The sequence below is a fragment of the Gorilla gorilla genome, chromosome 5 (assembly GCF_029281585.2).
Source record: "Gorilla gorilla gorilla isolate KB3781 chromosome 5, NHGRI_mGorGor1-v2.1_pri, whole genome shotgun sequence".
Lineage (NCBI taxonomy): Eukaryota > Metazoa > Chordata > Mammalia > Primates > Hominidae > Gorilla > Gorilla gorilla.
In genome coordinates, this window is record NC_073229.2 from 138184006 (window position 1) to 138211548 (window position 27543).

General features: G+C 40.7%; 1 long non-coding RNA gene across 6 annotated transcripts in view; it reads left to right on the forward strand.

Moving 5' to 3' along the window:
* LOC109027338 (uncharacterized) overlaps window positions 1-27543 on the forward strand; it is a 131413-nt gene that overhangs the window by 14509 nt on the left and 89361 nt on the right. For 4 of the 6 annotated variants that reach the window (XR_010134344.1, XR_010134345.1, XR_008681107.2 and 1 more), the window contains exons 2-4: window positions 5832-5953; window positions 7277-7421; window positions 9552-10012. This is a non-coding gene — a long non-coding RNA (uncharacterized lncRNA). Of the gene's footprint in view, window positions 1-5831; window positions 6126-7276; window positions 7422-9551; window positions 10013-27543 lie in introns of all 6 variants that reach the window. The other 2 variants (XR_010134347.1, XR_002006501.4) reach the window with 1 other exon arrangement.

Below are 27543 nucleotides of genomic sequence, written 5' to 3' on the forward strand. Positions count from 1 at the left end.
AGTGATTGCAAGGCCGAAGATGTGAGTTTGCTACCATTTGTCATCCAAAGCTGCCTAAAAGTGTAGGGGCAGCTGTGTGGTTGGGCTCTTCAGAACTGCTTTGTTACTGTCCCAACCACTGTTTAGGGCTGTGTAAACTAGGTCCACTCCTCTCCTTTGGCATACACTCAACTGCTGAGACACAAGCAGGAGCTGGAATCCATTGTCCATCCTCTGTCAGTTAGGAGGGGCTTTGAAGTGCTGGCCACGTAGGGGGTTTTTGTGAGTTTCCAGGCTGTCTGCTCCATGGGTGCCAATACATTTGGAGGATGATGCCAGGTAGCAGCCTGAAGAAGAGCTGGGAGACCAATGGCCAACATACAAAAAAGCTCCCATGGTGCTTGCCCTGGCCTTTTCCTAGTTGTGGCAGTTGTAGAGATTTGACACATTCAAGATGACCATACCATGAAAGCCAGCACAATTAATTATGGGCCATTTTGAGGGTACTGGGGCTCACATGTTGATATGGTTAGGCTTTGTGTCCCCACCCAAACCTCATCTTGAATTATAATCCCCATAATCCCCACCTGTCAAGGGAGAGACCAGGTGGAGGTAATTGAATCATGGGGGTGGTTCCCCCATGCCATTCTCGTGATACAGTGAATTCTCATGAGATCTGATGGTTTTATAAGGGGCTGTTCTCCATTTTGCTCAGCACTTCTCCTTCCTGCTGCCTTGTGAAGAAGGTGCCTTGCTTCCCCTTTGTCTTCTACCATGATTGTAAGTTTCCTGAGGCCTCCCCAGTCATGCTGAACTGTGGGGTTAACTAAACCTCTTTCATTTATACATTACCCAGTCTTGAGCAGTTCTTTATAGCAGTATGAAAATGGACTAATACACATGTCCACAGTTACTGGTTTTATGAACTTAAATCTTTTTATAGTAAATATAAAATTCCTGTGCCAGAGTTCCCTATGAACTACCAAAAAAAGCAGTTACACAGGTAGGTGTCATTGTGGCTTCCAGCAGCTTACATGTTGAAATTACCCAGATTTAGGGAAGTGCTTTTTGATTCCACCAAAAAGCTGAAGAATCTAAATGAGGTATAGATGGGGCAAAAAACCTCTAGTTAGCAGTAACCTTTGCCAAGGAAGGGTTAATGGGGGTCTGAGAAGAAACTAAAACCCCAAATTTAAACACTTGTGATTATCTGTGCTCTGTGGTCCATAACACCAATTGTCAAAGTTGCATGTAATACTTTATATTTCATAGTACAGTATAATTCTGTGAATTGCAGTGTTGAAAAATCTATAAAGTAGAACAAGCCATTGAATCAGCTAAGATGCTTTGGGCTAAATGTAACTGAAATCATAATTCAAAATGGCTTAAGCAATGAAGACATTTATTATCTCCTTAACAGGGAATCTAGAATAGGGTAGGCTTCAGGGTTGGCTGATGCAGCAGCTCTGCAGTTTTGTCAGAGCCAGGTTCCTTAGATGACATTTTCTACCATCCACAGAGTTAGTGTCATCCTAAGGTTGGCGTCAATTAGGGCAATGGTCGTCCTTCTTCTCATCTAGTAAGACAGAGGAAGATACGATGGGGTCTAAGTTCTTCTTGTCAGTTTCCTTGGCCAGGCTTGATCATAGGCCCACGCTGAACTGGTAATTGTGGCAGTGGGAAAGACATGCACTTCTTGGTTTAGAGTCCAGAGATTTCCATCTTACAGTGAGAATGGGTTACACATGTAGAGATATTGATCCCTTCAGGCCTTAGGGCTGCCATTTTTTCTTGCCCCAAAGCCACTGTCGCATCTCGCCAGTCATCTCCAAGCAGAGTGGCCTCTTCCTTTTATCCTACAGGCTATACAAGCACTGTTATTTTTTTAATTCGTCACATCACAAAAAAATCTAGAAGCTTTGGCTTAGGTGATGGATACAGTCCCTTTCCAGAAGCATGGAGATGTGTAGAACAGAAGTATATCTCTTACTAATATCAGGGTAAGAAGGAAGAAGGGGTCACGGATGATGCATACAAAACTTCCATGCCCACAGGATATAAATAAAATCCAAATCTGATAATCATTTATTAGACCTATAAAAATCAAGTCAAAATTTCCTCAAAAGATTGAAAAATCCTTAAAATGGTGAAGAAGATTGCCAAGCCAAGAAAGGGCACTGAATGAATGTAAAGTCTTTCAAAGTGTGATTGTTTTAGGTAAAGCAATCTGATGAATTCTTCTGTTTTCATATTACATACAATATGTTTATGTTTCAGTATCTCTCATGTGCTTTCGTGATTTTGATATCTTTAATAGAGTATTTAGATATTTTATTGTTTAAGAGTAGACGATACTTAGAAAGCATTCATCCATGTCAGGCAAGAACTGTATTAATTCATTTAATCTTCACTATAGGCCCATGATGATATACAATTTTTAAATCCATTTTGCAGATGAGAAAATTGAGAAATAGAGAGGTTAAGTAATTTGCCCAATAAAACACAGCTAGTAAGCACCAGAACCTGTGACTGAACCCAGAAAATTTAGTTTCCAAATTGTTTTTATTATAAGTTGATTCAGGATGCTCTGGAAGACACAGTGGTCTAATCCAGTGGGTACTAAATGTTTGTCTATGAGCTGCAATAAAAAAATAAAATGTTTATTATAACTTAATGCACGCACACTAAAAAATCTTAAAACAATACTTACTATGGAGGCAAGCATTCTGCTATTTCTGTTCCGTTCCATTCTCTTCTTTGTTCTATTCTTTTTTTTTTTTTTTTTTTTTTGAGACAGAGTCTCGCTCTGTCGCCCAGGCTGGCATGCAGTGTCCTGATCTCAGCTCACTGCAAGCTCCGCCTCCCGGGTTCACACCATTCTCCTGCCTCAGCCTCCCAAGCAGCTGGGACTACAGGCGCCCGTCACCACGCCCGGCTAATTTTTTGTATTTTTAGTAGAGATGGGGTTTCACTGTGTTAGCCAGGATGGTCTCGATCTCCTGACCTCGTGATCCACCTGCCTTGGCCTCCCAAAGTGCTGGGATTACAGGCGTGAGCCACTATGTCTGGCCTGTTCTATTCTTTAAAAAATCAGCTGTGACCCACAAAATTAATTCTAGGACTAGTAATGGGTCACGATAAACAATTTTTAAAGCCCTGGTAATATAATAGGATTGAATACAGCAATTACGGGGATGACTTAGATGCTCAATGGTTGTTTTAGTCTGTTTGCGCTGCTGTAACAAAATGCCATAAACTGAATAGCTTATAAAGAATAGAAATTTTTTCTCACAGTTTTGAAGGCTAGGCAGTCCAAAATGAAGGCACCAGCAGATTCAGTGTCTGGTGAGGACCTGTTCCTGGTTCATAGACAGCCCTCTTCTCTCTGTGTCCTCACATGGTCAAAACGGAGAGGAGGCTCTCTGGAATACCCTTTATAAGAGCACTGATCCCATTAATGGGGGCTTCACTCTCATAACCTAATCACCTCCCAATGGCCCCACCTCCTGATACCATCACCTTAGGGGTTAAGATTTCAACATATGAATTAGGAGGGTTAGGGGAGAAACTTCAAACCATAGCAGTGGTCATTTTTGAGCCAGAGGTCTAGTTCAGGAAAAACACGGAGGTGGCAGGCTGAAGATTAAAGGCATAACTGGGTTCCAAAGGAAACTGATCTCAAGGTTCCAAGAGAACTTTGAAGGGTTTTGAGTTGTGAGTAATTAACTGGATATAAGAGCTGGGAGTCAGTAGCAAATAGTGGAAAACCAATCAAAGGTATGTGGATGAGACCACTGGGGAAGAATGTGTGAAGTGGGAAGACAAGAGGCCCAGAACAGAACTGCAAAGAATAGCAGTGTTTATAAGAGGAGGTGAAGAAGTGCCTGCTGGAGAGGAAACTGTGGAACTGGAGTAGGAGGAGCCCACAGGGAAGCATGGTGTCAACAGAAGCCAAGAGGGTTTGGAGATGTAGCTGGTGTCAGCTACAGCAAAGTGATCACATATCAGAGGTGCTGAAAATTGTTTGTTGGATCAGTATTTATGATTCAATAGCATATTAATTTATTCTCATGCTGCTAATAAATACATACCCAAGACTGGGTAATTTATAAAGAAAAAGATTTTTAATGGACTCAGTTCCACATGGCTGGAAAGGACTCACAATCATAGCGGAAGGTGAAGGAGGAGCAAAGGCATGTCTTAACATGGTGGCAGGCAAGACAGTATGTGCAGGGGAACTGCCCTTTATAAAACCATCAGATCTCATGAGACTTTTTCCCTATTACAAGAACAGTACAAATGGACAAAAATTCCATGCTCACAGATAGGAAGAATCACTATTGTGAAAATGACCATACTGCCCAAAGTAATTTATAGATTCAATGCTATTCCCATCAAGCTACCACTGACTTTCTTCACAGAATTAGAAAAAACTACTTTAAATTTCATATGAAACCAAAAAAGAGCCATATAGCCAAGACAATCCTAAGTAAAAAGAATAAAGCTGGAGACATCATACTACCTGACTTCAAACTATACTGCAAGGCTACAGTAACCAAAACAGCATGGTACTGGTACCCAAAGAGATATATAGACCAATGGAACAGAACAGAGGCCTCAGAAATAACACCACACACCTACAACCGTCTGATCTTTGACAAACCTGACAAAAACAAGAAATGGGGAAAGGATTCCCTACTTAATAAATGGTGCTGGGAAAACTGGCTAGCCATATGCAGAAAACAAACTGGACCCCTTCCTTAAACTGTATACAAAAATTAACTCAAGATGGATTAAAGACTTAAACATAAAACCTAAAATCATAAAAACCCTAGAAGAAAACCTAGGCAATACCATTCAGGACATAGGCATGGGCAAATACTTCATGACTAAAACACGAAAAGCAATGGTGACAAAAGCCAAAATTGACAAATGGGATCTAATTAAACTAAAAAGCTTCTGCACAGCAAAAGAAACTATCATCAGAGTGAACAGGCAACCTACAGAATGGGAGGAAATTTTTGCAATCTATCCATCTAACAAAGATCTAATATCCAGAATCTACAAGGAACTTAAACAAATTTACAAGAAAAAAAAATAACCCCATAAAAAAGTGGGCAAAGGATGTGAACAGACACTTCCCAAGAGAAGACATTTATATGATCAACAAACATATGAAAAAAAGCTCATCATCAGTGGTCATTAGAGAAATGCAAATCAAAACCACAATGAGATACCATCTCATGCCAGTGAGATGACATTGAGGGTCTTAATTGACCACGAAATTCAATATGAGATGAAAATATGAAGTAGCTACCAGAAAATTGAATGCCATTTTAGACTGCATTAATAAAAAATTGTGTCTGGAGAAGGTTTTGGAGTATTGCACCTACAAACCATCTATAAACAATTATAAAACAATGAAGGCCATGTGCTCAAACTAGTCAAAAACTAAAATAGAAGGAAAAATAGGATAGAGAAGGAGATGGCCTTTGAAATGGGCCTTGAAATATTCGTAGAATTTTGATAGGTAGAGATGGCAGTCAGACATTCCAAACTGACTTAATGTGTTTTAATTTTAGAGACAGGGTCTCACTCTGTCACCCACACTGGAGAGCAGTGGTACAATTATGGCTTATTGCAGCCTCAAACTCCTGGGCTCAACAGATCCTCCTGCTTTAGCCTCCCGAGTAGCTAGGGCTACAGGCACAAGCCATCATGCCCTGAGGGTCAGCTGCAGCCCTGTTTTAGAAATAGTTTGGAATCAGGGGCTAGAACAGCAGCCAGGATTCTGGCTTTCTCTCTCACCTCACTGTTCTCTTCATGCCTGCTTCATTCATCTCTTTTTGCAGATTGGCATCCTCTGCTTCTGCAGAAAACATGGCTACCAACAGCTTCTGAATCCACCTGCAGAGGAGACTGACTGCTCTGTTATTCCCCCAGCATCTGTGAAGAGGCTCTGACTGGCTAAAATGTTGGTATAGTGATCACCCCAGGGTTAGGCAACCATGGCTGGTGAAAAGGAAAAACGTTATGAACCTGGCTGTGCCGAGCTACCTGAGGAAGGTTGTAGGAGAAGGGTCAGTTTGCAGAGAAAGGGGGGCCTGGGCAGACGACGCAAGAGGTGCCATTACATCCCTCTAGAGGTGAGCTGTCTAAAATGGTAGGCACTGGCCACCTGTACTTATTTAATTGTAAATGTAAATTTCTTAAAATTTCCTTAGACACATTAGCCTCATCTCAAGTGCTCAATAGCCACATGTGGCCAGTGGCTACTGTATTGAGCAGTAAAGATATAGAACATTTCCCTCATTGCAGACATAGTGGACACCTCTCCTCTAGAGTTATCTGTGGTTCTACCAGCAAAAGCCCAGGTGTTCCAGCTAGAGAAACAGCAAATTTCTCTGGGACATGAACAACTAGAAAACATCTCACCTTGTCCTCCAATAACTTGGAAATAATTTTTTTTGGTTGGAGACCCCAGAACCGGTTCTTGCTTTTGTTTGTTTCTTTGTTTTGTTTTGTTTTTGAGACAGTGTCTTGCTCTGTCACCCAGGCTGGAGTGCAGTGGCGTGATCTAGGCTCACTGCAACCTCCGCCTCCTGGATTCAAGGGATTCTCGTACCTCAGCCTCCTGAGTAGCTAGGACTACAGGTACACACCGCCACGCCCAGCTAATTTTTGTGTTTTTAGTAGGGATGGGGTTTTGCCATGTTGGCCAGGCTGGTCTCGAACTCCTGCCCTCAGGTGATCCACCCACCTCAGGCTCCCAAAGTGCTGGGATTACAGGTGTGAGTCACCATGCTTGGCCTGGTTCTTGATTATATCCGATTTGAACACTGAGCAAAGCCTCCTAATCTCATCATGCCTGAATTCTTAGACTACCTTACCCCCAAATTTCAAAGATAATTAATTCAATCATCCATCTCATCTTTATTATGCCAGGATACCAGACAAATGCAATTCCTTTTAGTTAACTGTCTTATCCAGTTCCCGTAATGTTCCGTTTCTTCTGCTGGTTTCCTTCTTAGTCCTGTCCATTATGCTTTATCAAAACTTTACATGGCAGAGATGGCTAGCTGTCCCCTAAAATTCAGCATCCCCTTTCACAGTGTAGAAATGTCAGTTGAATTTGGCTGCCCAGCCAGGAACCGCATCTTCCAGCCCTTCCTGCATCCAGATTATGCCATGTGACTAGTTTTCATCAATAAAATGAGAAAGAGATTTATGTCACCTCCCAGATGGGGTTTTTTAAAAGCATGATTGTTTTCTCTACTCTCTTCCCCTATCTGAATAGGAAGGAGTCTGTAGCTTTAGGGGAAGACAGAGCCACAAGATGGAAGGAGCTTGGATGTCTGAACTATTCCATGGAGAAAAGCTGCAGCCAACGAAGAACACCTGCAATGGACTCTTAACCTGGGGGTGACGACAACCACTGAAATGTGAGGGCTTATTCCTTAGCATTTGTCTAGCATTACCCTAACTGATATCTAATTAATTTCCTTACATCCTCAAACTTCTTGCCTTAAATTTCATCTCCTGCCTGTCCCCCAGGAGTTCAGTTCCCCTCAAGCTTCTGGAAGAGAGGCTGCTCATTCTTCCACAACAGGCTAGACACCATGGAGGCTGAGAGATGGTACTGGCATTTTCTTTTTTTTTTTTTTTTTTTTTTTTTTGAGATGGTGTCTTGCTCTGTCGCCCATGCTGGAGTTCAGTGGCAAGATCTTGGCTCACTGCAACTTCAGCCTCCCAGGCTCAAGCGATTCTCTTGCCTCAGCCTCCCAAGTAGCTGGGATTACAGGTGTGTGCCACACCTGGCTAATTTTTGTATTTGTAGTAGAGATGGGGTTTCACCATGTTGGCCAGGCTGGTCTCGAACTGCTGACGTCAGGCAATCCATCCATCTTGGCCTCCCAAACTACTGGGTGTGAGCCACCGCGCCTGGCTGTTATTGGCATTTTCTTAACTCCTAGTTGCATTGTTCAGACCACTTCACATGTGAAATTAATGCCATCCAACTTTTTTTCCTAGTTGGTGTTCCACACACAGATTGGCATTGACATTGTTATATAGCCTGCCTGTGCTCAGGGAGAGAATTTGAGGATGAAAGGGAATATTGGCATCAGTGTCTATGGCAACCTAAAGAAATGTATATGAATTTGCGTATACATCAAGTTCTCTAATTACCATGAGGAAAAACATGAATTCTTTCCCAGTCTGGTCCCTCTTATTAGTCTCACTTTTCTTTCCCCCATCCACCAACTGAATCATCTGTCCCATTTCCATGGGGTGTGTGGGCAGCTGAGGGAGATCCAGCATAAGACATCAGTGCTGAAAACCCTAGCCTGGAAACACCAAAGGCCAAATGAGACTCCATCACAGAATTTCTAACACATATATCCAAGGTGCAATGACCCAGTTTGTCAAACCTTTAGATTATGTGATAATTTACTGATGATTCACTTTAGAGATTTGAAAATAAAAGTACTTTTATATTTTTGTTTTTCTGAAAATGGTCCCAAAGTTCAATGATTTTCTTGCATATCTCAAATATTACAATGTAATTGGTGATTTAAGGCCAGCACATTTTCGCAGGCTATCTGAAAAGAACTTACTTTTCCATAAAGCCCTCTAAGTTTCTTTGCCCTTATTAGATTTATAGCTGATTCTTTCAAAGCTGACTGTGACCTTGACCTGCAGACAAAAATAGCAAAATATAAATTTTGTGGAAGGCAGTAGCACTGTCTTTCTTGGATAAAGTCTGCATCTCCTACCAAGAAAAATTCTAAGAGGTATTGCCAAGCTAATGCACATGGTTAAAGTAACTGCCCCATCGCCCCTTTTCTTTCTTTCTTTTAATTTTTTTGTTCTAGGTTTGCTGCACTTGCCTCTAGCAGTTATGGAATTCTATGCCACTCAAATCCTCTATCTGTTGCAAAAATGTGCATCCCAAGATGGTGCTCTTGAGCTGTGGTGCAGTATCTTCAGACAGACACTGTGGGTCCCACAATGAAGCAATGGAGAAAAAAGACACCACTAAAGAACCACCAGGGTGCAGCATTCCTGAGTGGCAGAAGCCATGCAGGAAATGGCAGTATGTACAGCTGGCACTTTGAAGAACAATGAATTCCTTCAAGGCTCTGTGCAGACATTTCAAACAGTGGATACCAGACAGGCTTGGCATAGCTTAGACTCAATTATAGCTAGAATTATTTTATTTCTGGGTAGGTAACTGAGAGAAGCAAGAATTGTGCATGTATCTCCATATGGTTTTATTTTTAAAGAATGAAACAGCAACAAATATAAACAACTGCTGTAACAGCAAAGAGCGTAACTTCTTCTAAAATGAGGATTATATTTAGAACACTCCAAATGGGGACACACTGTCTGACAAGAAGTCAAAATATCGGAAAATGGAAGTGTCTTACTTAATTAAATAACCCTGAAGTAATTTAATATCATGAGTAGTTGAGACTTTTAAAAAGGGTTAAACAAAGGCATATCCCTAAGTAGAAATATGTAGCCCTATCACCTGCAAAATTGTCATAGATCTTTGTGTTTTATTTTCACAGATGCTGCATCTTAGTCCAGGGATTTTTAAAGTGTGGTTCCTGGAAGAGCTGGATCAGAGTCATCTGTGTTGATGGTTTAACATAAAGATTTTCGGGCCCCAAGACTCAAGTAGGACAAGGAATTTGAATTTTTAAGCAGCTCACCTGACTTGTCTGTCCTCTAATGTCTGAAGACATCTGACCTCTGCTCTTTCAGTAAAAGCAACAATGGTTTTATGAGCATTATCATCCCATCTCTCCACTCAAGGGATCCTTCTCATTTCTCCCAGCTGAGGTCACCCACAGCTGCTGCTTCTAACTGCTGGCTTCCAGCCTGCTGTCTGCCAGCTGGCTCTACCCTCTCCTATAACACAGCAGAGAGTAGCTGTGGTCTCCTGCGTGCTCACCCTCTGCTCCCTTGGTCCTGCTCCATGCTTTGGTCCTGCACTTAAATTTTACAAGCATACTCTCTTTCTCTTAAGGTAAGCAACCATTTTAAATCTCAGCGGTAAACAAAACAAAAAATCACCAGGAAACTATATGAAATCAGGTTTTTTTGTTTGTTTTTGGTTTTGGTTTTGTTTTTTTGGTGGTATTTTTTTTTTGTTTTTTGTTTTTTTGAGATGGAGTCTTGCTGTGTCACCCAGGATGGAGTGCAGTGGAGCCATCTTGGCTCACTGCAACTTCCGCCTCCCAGGTTCAAGCAATTCTCCTCTCTCAGCCTCCTGAGTAGCTGGGATTACAGGCACCCACCACCATGCCTGGCTAATTTTTATATGTTTAGTGGAGATGGGGTTTCACCATGTTGGCCAAGCTGGCCTCAAACTCCTGACCTCAAGTGATCTGCCTGCCTCAGCCTCCCAAAGTGCTGGGATTATAGGCGTGAGCCACCACGCCTGGCATCAAAGCAGGTTTTAACCAGCCTTTTTGTCCACTGATAACATAAAGGAGGTCAGCAGCAGCTAAGTCCTGTGCCAGAAGAGCTTTCTTGTCCTTTCACACTGCAAGAGAAATAATCACTTAGCTAAGAGGCCAATTTTACCTTTTTTAAAAAAAAATTTAAAAATGAGGGTGGGTGCAGTGGCTCACTCCTGTAATCCCAGCAGTTTGGGAGGCCAAGGCGGGCAGATCACTTGAGGTCAGGAGTTCAAGACTAGCCTGGCCAACATGGTGAAACCCTGTCTCTACTAAAAATACAAAAAAAATAGCCAGGTGTGGTGGCGGGCGCCTGTAATCCCAGCTACTTGGGAGACTGAGGCAGGAGATTCCCTTGCACCCAGGAGATGGAGGCTGCAGTGAGCCAAGAGCACACCACTGTACTCCAGCCTGGGCAACAGAGCTGGACTCCGTCTCAAAAAAAAAAAAAAAAAATTTTTTTTAAATGAGAGCTATATCTCATCAACAAAATTAACTATGTTCGTTTTTGGAGTTTTATTTTTGTAGCATTTACAGAAATCTGTTAAGAGCTTCTTAATTATAAAAATGAGTTAATAACATATTTCTCAAATTGACTTATCAATTCGTTGTCATTGTGGACGAAATTACTTTATAATCAATTACCATAAAGAAACCTGATTTGATTTCAGCTCACCCTCAATATTCAAGGCACTTGGATTGTTGGTCTCCACCCATTTATTATGTGGTCTACTAAAAATAGACCACATCCTAGGAGTTAGGATTCCAAGAACAGTTTCCACTTATTACTCACTTCTTGATATTTATGGAACTACTCATTTCGCAAATATTTCAGCTCTACTCTCCAATCTTTAGAAGAAAAAAGAAAATAACAATAACAACAATAGAATTTCATTCTCTCCAGAGAGTTAGCAAGGAAATGAGAGCAGAAAGAAAGCAAATGGGAATGTTAGAATTGGGGAAAATGTAAAGCAAAGCCAAATGTGAATAGGAATAGCAGTTGACAAGAGGGGAAAAGAGGGTGCAGAGGACAAATATACCAATAGAAAACGTGTAAACTCAATAGCATGCAACCTTTTAAAAAATAAATGATTTAAGTTCATTTTGATAGTGGATAGGACAAGAATATTGGCACATTATGAAAAGAAACATGACAAGGTCTTGAATAAATTTTAATGAAAATATATAAATGGATTACCCTCTATTACAACACCAGAGGCCACAAAACTACAGGAAGCAAATTCTTCACTATAAGATATTCTTCACAGCCTCTTTTAATCATGTATACATCCTCACTCTACATTAACTTTCATACACAAAAACAAATTAGAATGAAATTCATTTTTGTACTTACAACCCGACATCCTTAGAAATGTGAATCTTATGCCAACTTAGAGCAAAAATCAAAATTGGAAGATTATAGTATAAGAAAAGACCATGGCCTGTAATCCCAGCACTTTGGGAGGTAAGGCAGGCAAATCATGAGGTCAGGAGTTTGTGACCAGCCTGGGCAACACGGTGAAACCCCGTCTCTAGTAAAATACAAAAAAAAAAATAAGCCAAGTGTGGCGGTGTGCGCCTGTAGTCCCAGCTACTCGGGAGGCTGAGGCAGGAGAATTGCTTGAACCCAGGAGGCGGAGGTTGCAGTGAGCCAAGATCACGCCACTGCAGTCCAGCCTGGGCAACAGAGTGAGACTCCATCTCAAAAAAGAAAAGAGAAGACCATGAGGGGGAAGATCAAATAGAGTTGTAGAGACTTCCGGTGTGGATATGCAGACACGATTTAATCCATAGTCTATGGTAATCACCATCTGTAAGTGGAGACCCCAGCCTACTTGACTTGGTGGTAGAAATTCTTTTCACTGGCAGCAGCTTTCATTTCTTTTTCCTGGAAATTTTATCTTTCTTTTCTGTTATAGAGTAAAATGGAAGCCTGCTAGTAGAACACATCTATCCACATGACTCTGACATAGTAGCCTGCATTTCCCAGCTTATACCACCTTCCTTTATGGGAGTTATTTTTCATTGCATTCTGAAGACAAAAGACCTTTGGTGATAATCAGTAAAGATCCTAACTTGGTGGCAGACAAGTTTTCTACGGAACATGCAGTTCTGACTCCAATAAGCCACAAGGCAGTTCAAACAAAACACTTGGCTGCCCTTTGGGAGGGACCTGGTGGGCACATCTTTCTCTTTTCCTTCACATCTCATTGCCTGTTGTCACTCATGGAATATGTGCATGGCAGGATCAAGACACCACCGTCTGGTGTTGCTGCCGGCAGGGAAAATGTTGGATTTTGAGCCTAGATTCCCAATTTATATTATTTTATACCCCTCTACCATTATCTTTGTTTTATTGCCTGGGGGGAAAGCAGTGTTCACTAAGGAGGAGGTGGTTATTGCAACTATTTGAATGTAATCTGGGGCCGTTAGGAATTCATCCATCTGTCAAGCCTATGGAAGGAAGGAATATGAATGGAGTACTAGTTTTGATGGTGAAGTGTGCCTTAGAACAGATGTTTGAATTGACAAGTCTTCTCAGTGGTGTAACATATACCAGGGTAGCACTGGTATCAAGTGAGAATGGGGTTTTGTCTTTGTAGCCTTTTTTCCCTTGTGGTTTGTTGCGGTGGTTTGAATGGCATGGTTTTTTATTTATTTATTTATTTATTTTAAAGAGAATTTAGCAATTTGTGCAATTTTTCTAGAATTGAATACTTTGTACTTTGATAATAGCTCATTTACGGAGGGAAAGTTCTATTGTGAGTTTTTGCTTTGGTTTTTTTCGGTTTTTTTTTGCTTTGGTTTTTGTTTTTCTGTTTTGTTTTTTTTTTTTTTAAAGAAAGCACAGCCCCATGAGTTTATTATTGTGCTCTATTTTAGGGCTACTCCCACTTTAGACATTCTTTGTGAGGTGTCACGCTCTCTCTCTCTTCCTCTCTCTCAGGTGTGAGGGAGGCTTTGCAATATGTTCCTGTAAGAGTTCTCAAAAGTGAGAAATGAGATTTTCAATCTTCTCCTTCAAACAGTAACTGCCCGAAAAGCCAAGAAGTAGAGTGACGGGGTGGTGTTGAAGGTGGCAGATTGATGAAGATAAGGAGAAATGAATTTGGAAAAGGAGGAAGGAGCAAACCAATGAAGAGTTGTAAAAACCAGAAAAGCAATTCTGGATTAGATTTAGAAGTGGCAGAATGACAAGGTGAAGTTTTCTATAGGGAGAAAGTTGCTAGGTTGCCTCATTTGAGACAGCCTGGAATTTTTGAAAAGCGGAAATTAAAAAAAAAACTAGAGCAGTGTGATCATTCACAAGAGGCAGGAGTTGATGGTAGGGGTACCTGCAGAGGCAAGCCTTGGGCAACTTCTCTGGGGGCAGTTACTTAATTCTTTGCTGTGGTTTGGTCAAAACAGTGTATTAGTTCATTTTCACGCTGCTGATAAAGACATCCCTGAGACTGGGTAATTTATAAAGACAAAGAGATTTAATGGACTCACCGTTCCACTTGGCTGGAGAGGCCTCACAATCATGGCCGAAGGTGAAAGGCCCATCTTACGTGGTGGCAGACAAGAGAGAACTTGTGCAGGAAAACTCCCCTTTATAAAACCGTTAGATCTTGTGAGACTTATTCGCTATCATGAAAACAGTACAGGAAAGACCTGCTCCCATGATTCAGTTACCTCCCACCGGGTCCCTCCCATGACACCTGGGAATTGTGGGAGCTTCAATTCAAGATGAAATCAGAGTGGGGACACAGCCAAAGCATATCAAACAGCTTGTTTGTTTATAGAGAATTAACTGCATATCAAATATGTGAGTCAGACTTAAAGTCATAGAGAACTGACCACAGCAACCCCTGCATGAGGCTCAGATTTGGAAAGATCTCTTGTTCCTGGCCTCCTCATATCATATACAGTTACTTTATCATTACTTTTAGCTCTGTGGCTTGCACTAAGTATCTTGGTCTCTGTTGCTTCCTGAAAATTGACAAGAAATGAATAATCCAAGTGATCTAACCCCTTCAACTCTGTCTCACAATGCATCCTTCTCCTCACCTTAACATAGGTATTGGCAAGGTTAAAGGAAAAACAGTTGGAAATCTACATTAAGACATGATAGAGAACAATGTCTGGGTTCACTAGCTTTCTGGGCTTCCACAGAGTCTTTCCCTTTGTGTCCTGCATGAAACGGTGGACACATCTGCTCTCCCATCCCCAGCCCTGTTCTCTGGAAAATCTGCCTTTGAATTTTACAGTGCCCAGGGCAAAAGAGCTAGACAATCCTCATCTTCCCACCTAACTCCAAGGTTTCTAGTGAGAATCAAATGAAATAACATGTAGAGAAGTGCTTTGTAAGGCAATATAAACACAATCCATATATAGGTATGAATATAATGTTTTTCTTAAAATTCTCACTTCACATCTCCTTTTCTTATTTTTGTCTCCCTTTCTCATATGTGTGCATAGAACTGCCTGAGCATACGAGTGCATGCATGTGAGTCTGGGAAACATTTTCAAAGTTTCACCTGAGAAATTTCTTTCTATGCCATCCTAAAATTTTTATAGAGTTCAAATTTCAATTATTAGGTTAGTGCAAAAGTAATGGCAAAAGCACCATTTTTTGCCGTGGCAGTTTTTGCCATTACTTTATTGTGCATTTACAAGAGATAGTCAACTCTCCCATATACACAAAAGTTAAGAACAACACATATAGAACAGAACAGGGAATGGAGAAAGCGCTTTTATAATAAGCATCTTTTTTTTCACCAGGCATAGCATTCTTAGGACAAATTGAATTCAGTAATCCCCATAATGTCTAAAGATGAACTTATTTTTTAAGACAAAGATGAACTCAGTGTCAAGATGGCGCAAGAATATTATTGCTATTCCTTTTATTATCATATATAGTACCTTTCCATTGAAAAGCCAAAGGCATTTTACAAAATCTGACAGTGATCCTCATAATGTCCCTCTGGGCTGAGTAGGTTTCATTACAAACAATAAATAATAACTGCCCTTTATTTTGAAATGTCTCTGACAGAAGCTATTAAAAATGGATTGGACAGTCATGATTCATGGATTCTAAAGGGAGCTTATTTTATGGGAGGGAAGATGGTGAGTTCCTAGGTGTTTCTATCTGTTGGAGTTGTTTTGTCTCAAGAAGCTAACTGCATCAGAACTTCAGTGTACCTGAAAAGTGTCTCTCATAATTACTAACATTTACTTACAAATTAAAAGAAATATAGGCTATAATCATATTATATAAAGTAAATATGAAACAATTATAAATTTACTGACTCACTGAAGATCTCCAAACCAGATAATGAAGCTATCTACTGCATGTCTTCTGACTGAGTTCCCCTGATTTAGTTGTTTAACTAGAGATGTCAATCACACTGCCTGGCTGACCTGCAGATGCTCCAAAGGAAAGTGGCCCCTTCTCCATTCCCTACTGAAGGAAGAGCCCTGGGTAGTCACATTTAGTACCATGTGTCCCCATCTCTCCGGACACAACTGGTTGGAAAAGAATGGGCACCTGACCCAGGGCAGTCAATGTATGAGCTAGTCGGTGACCCATGCATGAAAGATGATCTAAGCCAATCAGACTATCTGTCTTAGACAATCTAAGTGGGATATTCCAGAATGGAGTTATCAGTGGGAAAAGAAAGTGAAAGGGAGCAAGATGGAGATAGGCTGGACCAAGTTATGAGTGAGGTAAACTGTGCATGAGCTATAGTTATAAATGAGCATATACTTCAAGATGGAGAAAAGACTCACAGATTAGAGGGTGAATAAGACAGTTCCTAGGAAGAGAAACCAGAGAGGCATGTGTGGAAGAGTAAGTTCCCTGTCAATTGTGGAGCACTGCAGCAAAGACATACTGCTGAGCTCTCCAGAGAAGTCTTGGAGTAAGACCCAGCTTTCAGTTTATTCTCCTGGATGTGTGAGTGTTGACCCTACTCTGGCTTTTGTATCTGTGACATTTCCTTTGTCCTCTTGTATGTTCCCAATATCCTGACTTAATTGAGTTAGTTTGGGTCTTCGTTCCTGGAAACCAAAAAGCTTCTTAAGACAGTGACCCTCCAGCATGACAAGGAGTATCGGTTATACTTGTTGCTTAGTGTCCACTTCACCAGTGTATGAATGCAAGCCATAACTTAATAACAAATAAAGCAACAACAGCAAAAACATGTCTTCCCAGAACATCTTCCACCAACCTTTGCGATCATTCTCTACTCTGTAGACGTTTTACTCGTTAGCACACTAATTATATCTTTCAGCTGCCAAGCAGGATTAGATGTTATCTAATAAAAAAGTCATGCAAATAGGGGTATTCATGGAATCTCAATGCATTCTCTTTCTAGCCAGTTTATATTATTGTCTCCATTAGTATCACAATACATATGCAAAACACCTGACAATTTATGCTACACTTTATGCTACAATTTGTTCTATTCTCTTCCCCAAACACTACTTCTAGAAATTAGCTGTTTTCCTTTAGCCATCTAATATTCAAGAGCCATGCAATCATCTCTCCTTACTATTTTCTGGCTTTGATTAATGATCTTTTAAAAATTGCTAAATATAGTTGTCACTATTGACAAATAAAACCAGAAGGTCTCATATTAAAATGTTCTATATTTTCGGCCGGGCACGGTGGCTCACGCCTGTAATCTCGGCATTTTGGGAGGCTGAGGCGGGTGGATCATGAGGTCAGGAGTTTGAGACCACCCTGGCTGACATGGTGAAACCCCATCTCTACTAAAAATACAAAAATTAGCCGGGCACAGTGGCAGGCGCCTGTAATCCCAGCTACTCGGGAGGCTGAGGCAGGAGAATTGCTTGAACCCAGGAGGTGGAAGTTGCAGTGAGCCGAGATCACGCCACTGCACTCTAACCTGGGCAACAGAGCAAGACTCTGTCTCAAAAATAAATAAATTAATTAATTAATTAAATAAAATGTTCTACATTTTCATTAATATTTACTCTCCTTGATATTATTCATTAAACAATTAAATTACTATTAACAGATAGTAATTGCAGGATATAAATGCAAATGTCTGTGATATCATATAAGTATATTTTGCTGATAGAATTTAATTTAAGTGCTCATTGTTGATTTGTCCTTTTCTAGTGGAAATAAAAGATAACAGGAGTGCATATTACATTCACTTATATTAATTAATGCATTTATTCAAGAAATCCTCGTGGTGTCTTAAGTTAATGATATGAAAAGATCATGACTTTTTAGCATATGGTCAGTGTGAAAGATGTCTGCCTAGGCACAGAATAGACTGAGGTTGAATGTTTAATGTCTGTGGGTGTTTACTGCTTGTCTCTGTAGACAGGATAGCACTCCTGAGTCCCAAGGAGCTGAAATTCTTCACATTTCCTTGAAGAAGGAAATAGTTTGAACATCAATGATTTCTCACATTTTTCTCTACCAATAACCCGTTAAAGAGTATTTTCAGGCTGGGAATGGTGGCTCACGCCTGTAATCTCAGCACTTTGGGAGGCTGAGGCAGGTGGATCACCTGAGGTCAGGAGTTTGAGACCAACCTGACCAACATGGAGAAACTCCATCTCTACTAAAAATACAAAATTAGCTGGGCATGGTGGCACATGCCTGTAATCCCAGCTACTTGGGAGGCTGAGACAGGAGAATCTCTTGAACCCAGGAGGCGGAGGTTGCAGTGAGCCAAGATTGCACCATTGCACTCCAGCCTCAGCAATAAGAGTGAAACTCCATCTCAAAAAACAAAAAAAATATTTTTTCTCCCATGGAATTCTTGTTTTAAAAGAGTCTTTCATATTTGAAATATACCTTTCAAATATATTTATTTAGTTATTGATTTATTGAAAACATTCCATTGATTCAATATATATTTAAAACTAATATAAGCTTCTGATTAGGATGAGAGAATAATCCTTAGCATACTGACTTTATAGAATTTCAGTCACAATCAAAGAAATTTAACATTTTAGTTAGTTTGTATAGATCTTTTCTCCTAGGGCTTTTGAGATATTGAAAATAGCTCAGAAATTCCATCAATACCTTCTGATATTTCTAAGGAACACTAGTGTAGGAACCACTGTCGTCACCATCTTTGTGGTTTTTCAGATTTCCCAAGGTAATCTTGTTATCAAATGCTCATTTTCACTGCTTGCTCTGATTTGGGGTTTTGATAACGTGGTTATATCTGTGGCCAACAGATCTTCCTATCCTTCATTGCTAACAGAACCTGGATTTGGTCAATTCTTACATATTCCATGTCAAGGGAAACTCACTCCTCACCAACCCCTAGGAAGGACTTATAATTCACTTGTGCCTTTTCCTGCTTTGCCTTTCATTGATTTGGTGTGTACAATATGTTACTTAGTTCTATCAATGAGAAATGAAGGGATGTCTGCTGATTTAAACCAATCATGGTACATAGGTGACAAAAATCTGACCAATGAGAAGCCCGACGGGGAGTTTTATGAAATGCTTTCTTTATTCTTAAAAAAAATGGAAAGAAGCAAAGATGTTTCACTTTTCCTTTGTATTGCCTGTGGAGACTTTGTAAGGATGTGATACCTGGAGCTAATGCAGCCATTTTGTGACCATGGGGAAACTGCTGGCATATTGATGACTGGCAGGTTAGAAAGATGGAAAGAACCGTGGCTCTGATGATTTGTTAAGCAACTTTATTAACTAACCTGGAACTTCTTTACTCCTGTAATGCTTTTTACATAATGCAGCTGAAGTCACTTTTTGATGCATTTATCTAGATATTTCTGAAGCTCGCACCTAAAAGTAATTCAACTGATATCATATAAACAATCATAATTTTTAAAATATTAGCGGTTAACAAATATACTCATGGAGTCTCAGAGTTGGGAGGGACCTTAAAGGTCATCGAGTCTAATCCCCTGCTTATGTTATCCAAATTAAAAATTTGATGCACAATCTATAATCACTGTTGTGCATTAGATGTTGTGATAGAAGGCTTACACTGACCTTCTGAAATTATTGTCACAATGACTAAATAAATGGTATATTATTAATAAGAGGCAAGCTTTTATGGGCTGAATTGTGTCTCCCTCAAATTCATGTTGAAATTCTAACGCTTAATGTGATAGGGCCTTTAAGGAGGCAGGAGATATTTGGACATTTGAGGAATTTGGAGATACAGTTTTTAAGAGGTAACTGAAGTTTTTTTTTGAGATGGAGTCTCACTCTGTCACCCAGGCTGGAGTGCAGTGGCGCAATCTCAGCTCACTGCAACCTCTGCCTCCCTGGTTCAAGCAATTCTCTCCCTCAGCCTCCCAAGTAGCTGGGATTATAGGGGTCTGCCACCACACCCGGCTAAGTTTTTTGTATTTTCAGTAGAGACGGGGTTTTACCATCTTGGCCAGGCTGGTCTTGAACTCCTGACCTAGTGATCCACCTGCCTCAGCCTCCCAAAGGGCTGGGATTACAGGCGTGAGCCACCATGTTCAGCCTTTGACCCAATTTATTAGCTGGATATGTCTTCTGATATGTAAAATTGCCAGGGCAAAGAAGACAAGATTGCAAGTAACATCCCTTAAGACTATCCAGCTTTCTTTGACCTTATTCCATGCTTATTAAGCAGTTTCCTTTTGATTAATTAGGCTACCTAACTACTTTGATAACTGGTAGAAAGTGCCCTGGATAGCCACCTGACATAATTAATACATTAGAGAGGTGTATCACATGTTATAAATTAATAACTTCATGTTCTGACCTCACACAACAGTCTCGTGAGTGTAATTAGAGTAAATAATTTGTTCATCATTCACTCAGCACTTTCTTTGTGCTGGGAACTACCAGAGGTGCTGAAAATATCAAAGTGAAGAGGATGGATTCCTGCTCTGGGGGCTTCTATCTCTCTTAGGAGCTCACAGTCCCACAGGCAGCTATTACAGGTACCATTTAGGAAGCAAGTCTCAGGCACTGGGATAAGGGCTTTCTGTGTTTCACGGTTGTGCTTCTTGTTCCTTTTAGACCTCATTTCTTAGAATTATTTCCCTTATTCATTCTACTCTGGCCATGCTGGTCCATAAGCCGGGTTTTTTTTTTTTTTTTTTTTTTTTTTGAGACAGAGTCTTGCTTTGTTGCCCAGGCTAGAGTGCAGTGGCCCAATCTCAGCTCACTGCAACCTCCACCTCCTGGGTTCAAGCGATTCTCCTGCCTCAGCCTCCTGAGTAGCTTGGATTGCAGGCACCCGCCACCATGCCCGGCTAATTTTTGCATTTTTAGTAGGGATGGGGTTTCACCATATTGGTCAGGCTGGTCCTGAACTCCAGAGCTCATGATCCGCCTGCCTTGGCCTCCCAAAGTGCTGGGATTACAGGCGTGAGCCACCACGCCCAGCCTATAAACTCTTTTAAGTTTTTTCTTGCCAGTCTACTCAGGACTTTCATGGAACCAGATGGCGTGGCAGATGATTCAGCTGGAGAAAGCAAAATTTTGGCTTCTTTTGTCTACCTCTATTTTTTTTTCCAAAATGAATTCCTTCTCAGTCTTATCATATATTTGAAGAAAGGATCATGGAGCCATTATCCCTGCTGTTCACGCACACTGACCTTCAGTTTGATTTTCTAGGCCCTTCAGTTTGAATTCATGGATGGTCCCATGATATCCATGCATCTCTTGTTGGGAAGTGGAGACTTCTTCCCTGTGTGTATGGATGGGCAGTGATATGTGCTGTCTTCCTGAATAACACAATGAATAACATCTAAAACTCCTCCCATTATGATTTGAATAAATGTCAATTTATTAACATTTTTCTTTCCCTACTTCACATCTTTTGCCTGAAAATATAAGCAGACATTCTTCTCCAGTCTGCTCTTTCATCCTGCTAAGGGTGAGGATTCAGGATCTCTTTTGGATGCCTGCTCCTTTTAAGGCAGGCCATTTATAGTTTTGCTGCATGGACATAATTTTAACCTTTTCAAAAGAAGCAGTGCATGTTTCAGAGGAGAGGTGAAGTACATTAAAGACAATAGCCTCTCACAGTCTGATCTGAACTATGGTTTGGGTCAGACAGTATTTTAATTAGTTTGGATTTTCAGTCCATTAAAGGAAAGCTCTGATTACATTTTACAACAGGTCACTAGGCAAAAATCTGCTTCATCTGCACAACGATTGTGGTTCCTTTTCATTTGACTATGTCACTAGAAGACACTTACTCTGTGCTGGGGAGCAGAAGCAGCCCATGGGGTGTCTCATTCTCCCAACCACATCAAAGCACTTTCTACACCACAGAGCCCTGAGGGAGGATACTTAGGTACACAGGCTGATATTTATTCATTTCATAGTATCCAACATCAGTGCCACGTCCTGAAAACAATGGCGTGGTTGCTGCATTAAAAATGCATCAGTTACTGACTCCAGAACCCAATGTGAGGTTCCAGGATATCCCTGCCCCATGTAAGGGAAGCCCCTATCTTTCAACTTTAACAGTGAGCTGAGGAATAAGGAGGGAAACTGTAGTTCAGGAACATTGCAGAGCCTATTAGAAGGAAAGCATGCTTGCTGTGCCTGTGCTTAATAGTTGGTCTTAGAATGACCAAAAAATGTGGGCAAGGGGGAAGTAAAAAACTTGAATTTTTAAAGCCATAAAGTCTGGGGTTTTAGAGTGGCACTCTGAAATGTTGCAGTATGCGTCAGTATCACTAAAAAATCATTATATTAAAAAAATCACTTCCAGCCATGGAAAAGCATCATCCAAAGATACAGTAGACTTTCCTTGCCTTTTAGTCCTTTGTAAAAGGCATTTATTTAATAAAAGACGGGTACAAGTAGGCATTTTTAAAAATTCATCACTGTCTTTATTTTATAGTAGGAAAACTAAATCATTTCATGAAAAATTGTTACCGGTGGAGGGTGTTCAGGTTCTTGGCATCTTGAACAAAGAATTGGACAAAATGCACAAACAAAGCAAGGAAGGAATGAAGGAATTTATTGAAAATGAAAGTACATTCCACAGTGTGGGAGCAGGTCGAGCATAGGGGCTCAAGGGCACCATTACAGAATTTACGGGGGTTTAAATACCCTCTAGAGGATTCCACTGGTTACTTGGGGTATGCCCTATGTAATTGAAGAGGATGAAGTGAAGTTACAAAGTCATTTACTCGACGTATACCCTATGGAGAGGATATTCCCTGTCATAGCTGGAGCGTAAATTGGCATTTCTTTACAATAGTTCTTATTTTACTTTAATCAAGACTAAGAGCTTTATGAAAATGTTAGCCAAATATCTCCAATTCTCCATCAGGTTTTAAATAATATTTTATTATTTAAACTTTTTCCAGATCTTTCCTCCCTACTTAATGATTCCTTACTACATTGTTTCACAAATAACCTTTTCAAATCTGTAATTTGAACTAACTTTTAGGTAACTTCTGAATTAGACAGAATTATTCTTTTTTTCACTAACAGCATAACCCTTTCTGGCACATTTTGTATACAGAATTATGGGTTAACTAGAATTTTTATCCTTAGAAACCTAAAACTTTAGTGAAACCCTAAAAAGCAAGAAATCTTGAACTATCAGATATGGGAATTTTTAGATAAGAACAATTCCACAATTTTAGAAACATATTTCCCTATATAACAACCCTTTCTTAATTGAAAATGACCCAGATATTAAATGAGCATCAAAAATAACTTTAAGATTTTAATTTACACAAAAAGTTTACCTAAAACATTTATTCCATTCACTGTACTCAGTTCTTTCACTTTTAACCTGGGAGACAGGAGACATCAATCAACATATGTAAAATGAACATTGGTTTGCTCCAGAAAGGCGGGAAAACTCAAAGCAGGGAGGGGGTTTGGGGGCTTCCAGGTTACAGGTAGGTGAGAAACAAACAGTTGCATTCTTTTGAGTTTCTGATTAGCCTTCCAAAGGAAACAATTAGATATGCATATATGCATTCATCTCGGTGAGACTTTGAATAGAATGGGAGATAGGTTTGCCCTAAGGAGTTCTTAGCTTGAATTTTCCCTTCAGCTTGGTAATTTTGAGGGCCCAAGATATTTTCCTTTCATAAATTACTCTGATTTATTTAAAAAAAAAAAAAAAAGCATGCAAACCAAGGTCATTTTGTTTCGGCTAGGTTTATAGTTTTATAACTTTCTATGCCAAACACTAACATCTCAAACTCTCTAGCAAAGACAAATATAAAATCCAGACAAAAATGTATGCTGAAAATTCTGAAGGCACTTCTATCCTTATTTTACCAATAATTTTAAAGCCAGCTTGTTTAGTAACTTAAGTCACATGAACTTGAAAATTGTTTAGACTATTTACTTAATTTATGAGCGCTCTTTTACTTATAAGCCAGTTTGGTAGACACAAGATATAACAGTAAGTATACATAGAAATAAACACATCTAGACACGTATACACAGGCATAAATGATGCAGTAGCTTACAACCCTAGCCATGAAATAGCAATAAGAGCTCACCAGTTTTACTTTGGTTGCCCCAGTAGATAATCCAATGAAGGCTGTCAACCAAAATTTCAGGTAAAGCAGTTTTGACGGCAGTTTGATTTTTAAAGGCCAAACCTCCCCAGACTCCAAAGAACACTGGGGCTAAACAGCACCAAATGAGAGCATCATACGTTAGTTAACCAGGCCCCCTGCTTAGCGCAAAAGCCTGCATACATGCAATGGCCATCCCACTCTCCCATTAGGTATTAAACTCCAGATTCTCAACAATTTTGGGGCCAAGCAAAATTGCAACTCAGAGAAAATTCTAAGGAGGGCTTATGACTAGATCTCAGAACCTTTGCCGAGAGCGTCCCCTTTGGGGAGGTTGAGGTCCACAGGATCCCCCAGAGTGTCCTTCTGTGGGGTGCAATCTTAGAGTGTCAGACGTTGCTGACCTTAGGTGGGCACCAGTGCCACTTTTCATGCTTTCCCTCCAGAGCCTACTATGAGCTTTCCTTTGGTACCTGGGTGTAATCCCTGACTTTTAGCATCCTTATAATTTGATAAGGCCACGCTTTCCCATGCTTCCCTTTCCACAAACTTTAATGATAGGAACTGGAGGCTGGGTGGGTTTCTTTTGCCCTTAGCCAGTTGAATAGGGGAAGGGCAGAATATAGCATAAGAAAAGAAGGTTTAAGTCACCTGAAACTTGTGCGGGTTTGCTCTGAGCTGTCTACACACAGGGATCAGGGACCACACCCAGAAAAGATTTTAAAAAAAAGAATCATTTCCCCTTCTGGGCAGGGCAGTTATTCCCATGCATTCCTAGGCCTTCAGGCAATACTAGGGAGTGACCCCAGCCAGTTGCCCTCAATTTCCAAGCAGGTACTAGGAAACAGCCACTGAAAGACTGAAAAAGAAAGAAAGGGGGAAAAAAATGAAAAAGACCCTGGTCCCTTAAGCAAACTGGGCGGTGGCAGTTAGGCACCTTCACATGGAAACCCCTTAGTTTCACTGGCCACGGCCAGAAAACTGCAGTTGCTTCCTTGTTTTGGTGCTGCCCACCAAAGTGTCCTGAGTTGGAAAGAAAAGACAGAGAGAGAGATTCCCCTGTAAAGAGCAGAAAGGAAAGGGGAAAGAAGAAAAATAAATCCCAAACTTTGGACCTACCTTCTCCTGGAATTTCTCCTGACTGGCTCGTCAAAATACGTTACCAGTGGAGGGTGTCCAGGTTCTTGGCATCTTGAACAAAGAATTGGACGAAATGCACAAAGCAAGGAGGGAATGAAGAGATTTATTGAAAATAAAGGTACACTCCACAGTGTGGGAGCGGGCCTGAGCATAGGGTGCCGGTACAGAATTGATGGGGATTTAAATACCCTCTAGAAGATTCCACTGGTTACTTGGGGGCACGCCCTATGTAAATGAAGAGGATGAAGTAAAGTTACAAAGTCATTTACTCAATGTATGCCCTATTGTTGGGAAAAGGGTTTGTGGGGTGCCTGCATAAGCTGGCCATAAAAATATGGGGCAATAAGTTGTGGAAAGCCACAAGAGGACTCTGAGGAGGAAAGCCCCGTAAATGCCATCATGTTCCCATGCTCAGAGCGAGACCTGCTCTCTTATCCATAAACACCGTGTTCAAGGAGAAAGACACTCCTTTGAAGCACTGGAATGTGGCCAGACATGCAGGCTCCTAGTTAAGCCTGCTCTGCTAGCTACTCTCTGATAAGTTAAAGATATGCTGTTTGAGTACAAAGGAGATTCATTTAAACCAACACCGCTATAGATTACGCGTAAGATGCACTGCTTCCTGTCACGCACGTCCGTGTGAAGACACCACCAAACAGGCTTTGTGTGAGAAACAAGGCTGTTTATTTCACCTGGGTGCAGGCGGGCTAAGTCCAAAAAGAGAGTCAGCAAAGGGTGGTGGGATTATCGTTAGTTCTTACAGGTTTTGGGATAGGTGGTGGAGTTAGGAGCAATGGTTTACAAGCAGTGGGTGGATCTCACAAAGTATATTCTCAAGGGTGGGGAGAATTACAAAGAACCTTCTTAAGGATGGGGGAGGTTACAAAGTACATTGATCAGTTAGGGTGGGGCAGAAACAAATCACAATGGTGGAATGTCATCAGTTAAGGCTATTTTCACTTCTTTTGTGGATCTTCAGTTGCTTCAGGCCCTCTGGATGTATACGTGCAGGTCATAGAGGATATGATGGCTTAGCTTGGGCTCAGAGGCCTGACACCTCCCTTTCACTGTTTCGCCCTGAACATCTGCTTCTTAGATCTAAGTGACTGTACTCAGTAAATAGTGTGGACCAGAACTCTGGGCCTTTGCAGCCTCTGATTTGCTCTGGCACCCTGGATCCCACCTTTATGAACTCTTAACCTGTCTCTTCTCATTCCTTTGTCGCCACCGGACTTCAGGTACCCTACGGGTGGTGTTGAGGCTGGTCCCCAACACCCTATGGAGAGGATATTTCCTGTCATAGCTGAAGTGTGAATCAGCCTTATGTTCCCTTGCCTCCAGACCCTATTTTCCTGCCTCAAAATGAAATCATTTGTCCAATGCATAATATAGTCAAAGATCTTGACACAATGGGTGTCTTAACTGTCATTTCTCACCCATTTTATTTTATTTTGTTTTGAGATGGAATTTTGCTCTTGTTGCCCAGGCTGGAGTGCAGTGGCACGATCTTGGCTCACTGCAACCTCCGCCTCCTAGGTTCAAGCCTCGTCCTCCCAAAGGTGTGAGCCACTGCACTCGGCTTCTCACTTTTAATCAATAAATATTATTTGTCTTTAAAGACAATGAAAAATTACTCACTAAATATAGTAAAAATAAACATAATTAATTAAACACCACACCTCTGTAACCTCTTTACATTCATTAACACTCTGGCGTAAAAACAATGATGGTTTTGGTTATGGCTTCACGTTACTTTAAAATATCAACTAAAATAGATTTCTAATTTGGGAAACATAATAACTAATGTCATTTCATTTTAAAAGGAATTGTATCTTAATCATCAAGCTAAAGACATAGCAAGAAAACAATGACATGGTCACTTTTAGTTTGTCTCAGTCTCCTGTTCACCATCTAATCAGACACCCTTGAAGTAATTCCAGCAAAATGTCTAAGAAATTCATGGATCATCCTCCAAGGCACATCAGGAAAAGTGCCAATATAGTAGATGGGTTCAAGCGATTCTCCTGCCTCAGCCTCCCGAGTAGGTGGAGTAGGGACTACAGGCGCACTCCACCACGCCCAGCTAATTTTTGTATTTTTAGTAGAGATGGGGTTTCACCGTGTTGGCCAGGATAATCTCGATCTCTTGAGCTCGTGATCTGCCACCTCAGCCTCCCAAATAGCTGGGATTACAGGCATAAGCCACCGTGCCCGGCCTTATTTAAACTTTTGAGATAATAAAACAATACAGGAGTGGGAACCCTTGTGAAAGTTTTTTCTTATTTTGGTTAACAAGATCATTAATACTTTATAAACTTTATACATGTGGCACACTGAAGGTTTAAAGAATAAAATAAGCAAGATAGCTCCCTAAAACACTTGAAATAAGAAATAGTGCATTATAATAACTTTTATTGGCACAAAGTTCCTTACGTTTCAAGCAAGTTGAAATTCAACCCTCATTATT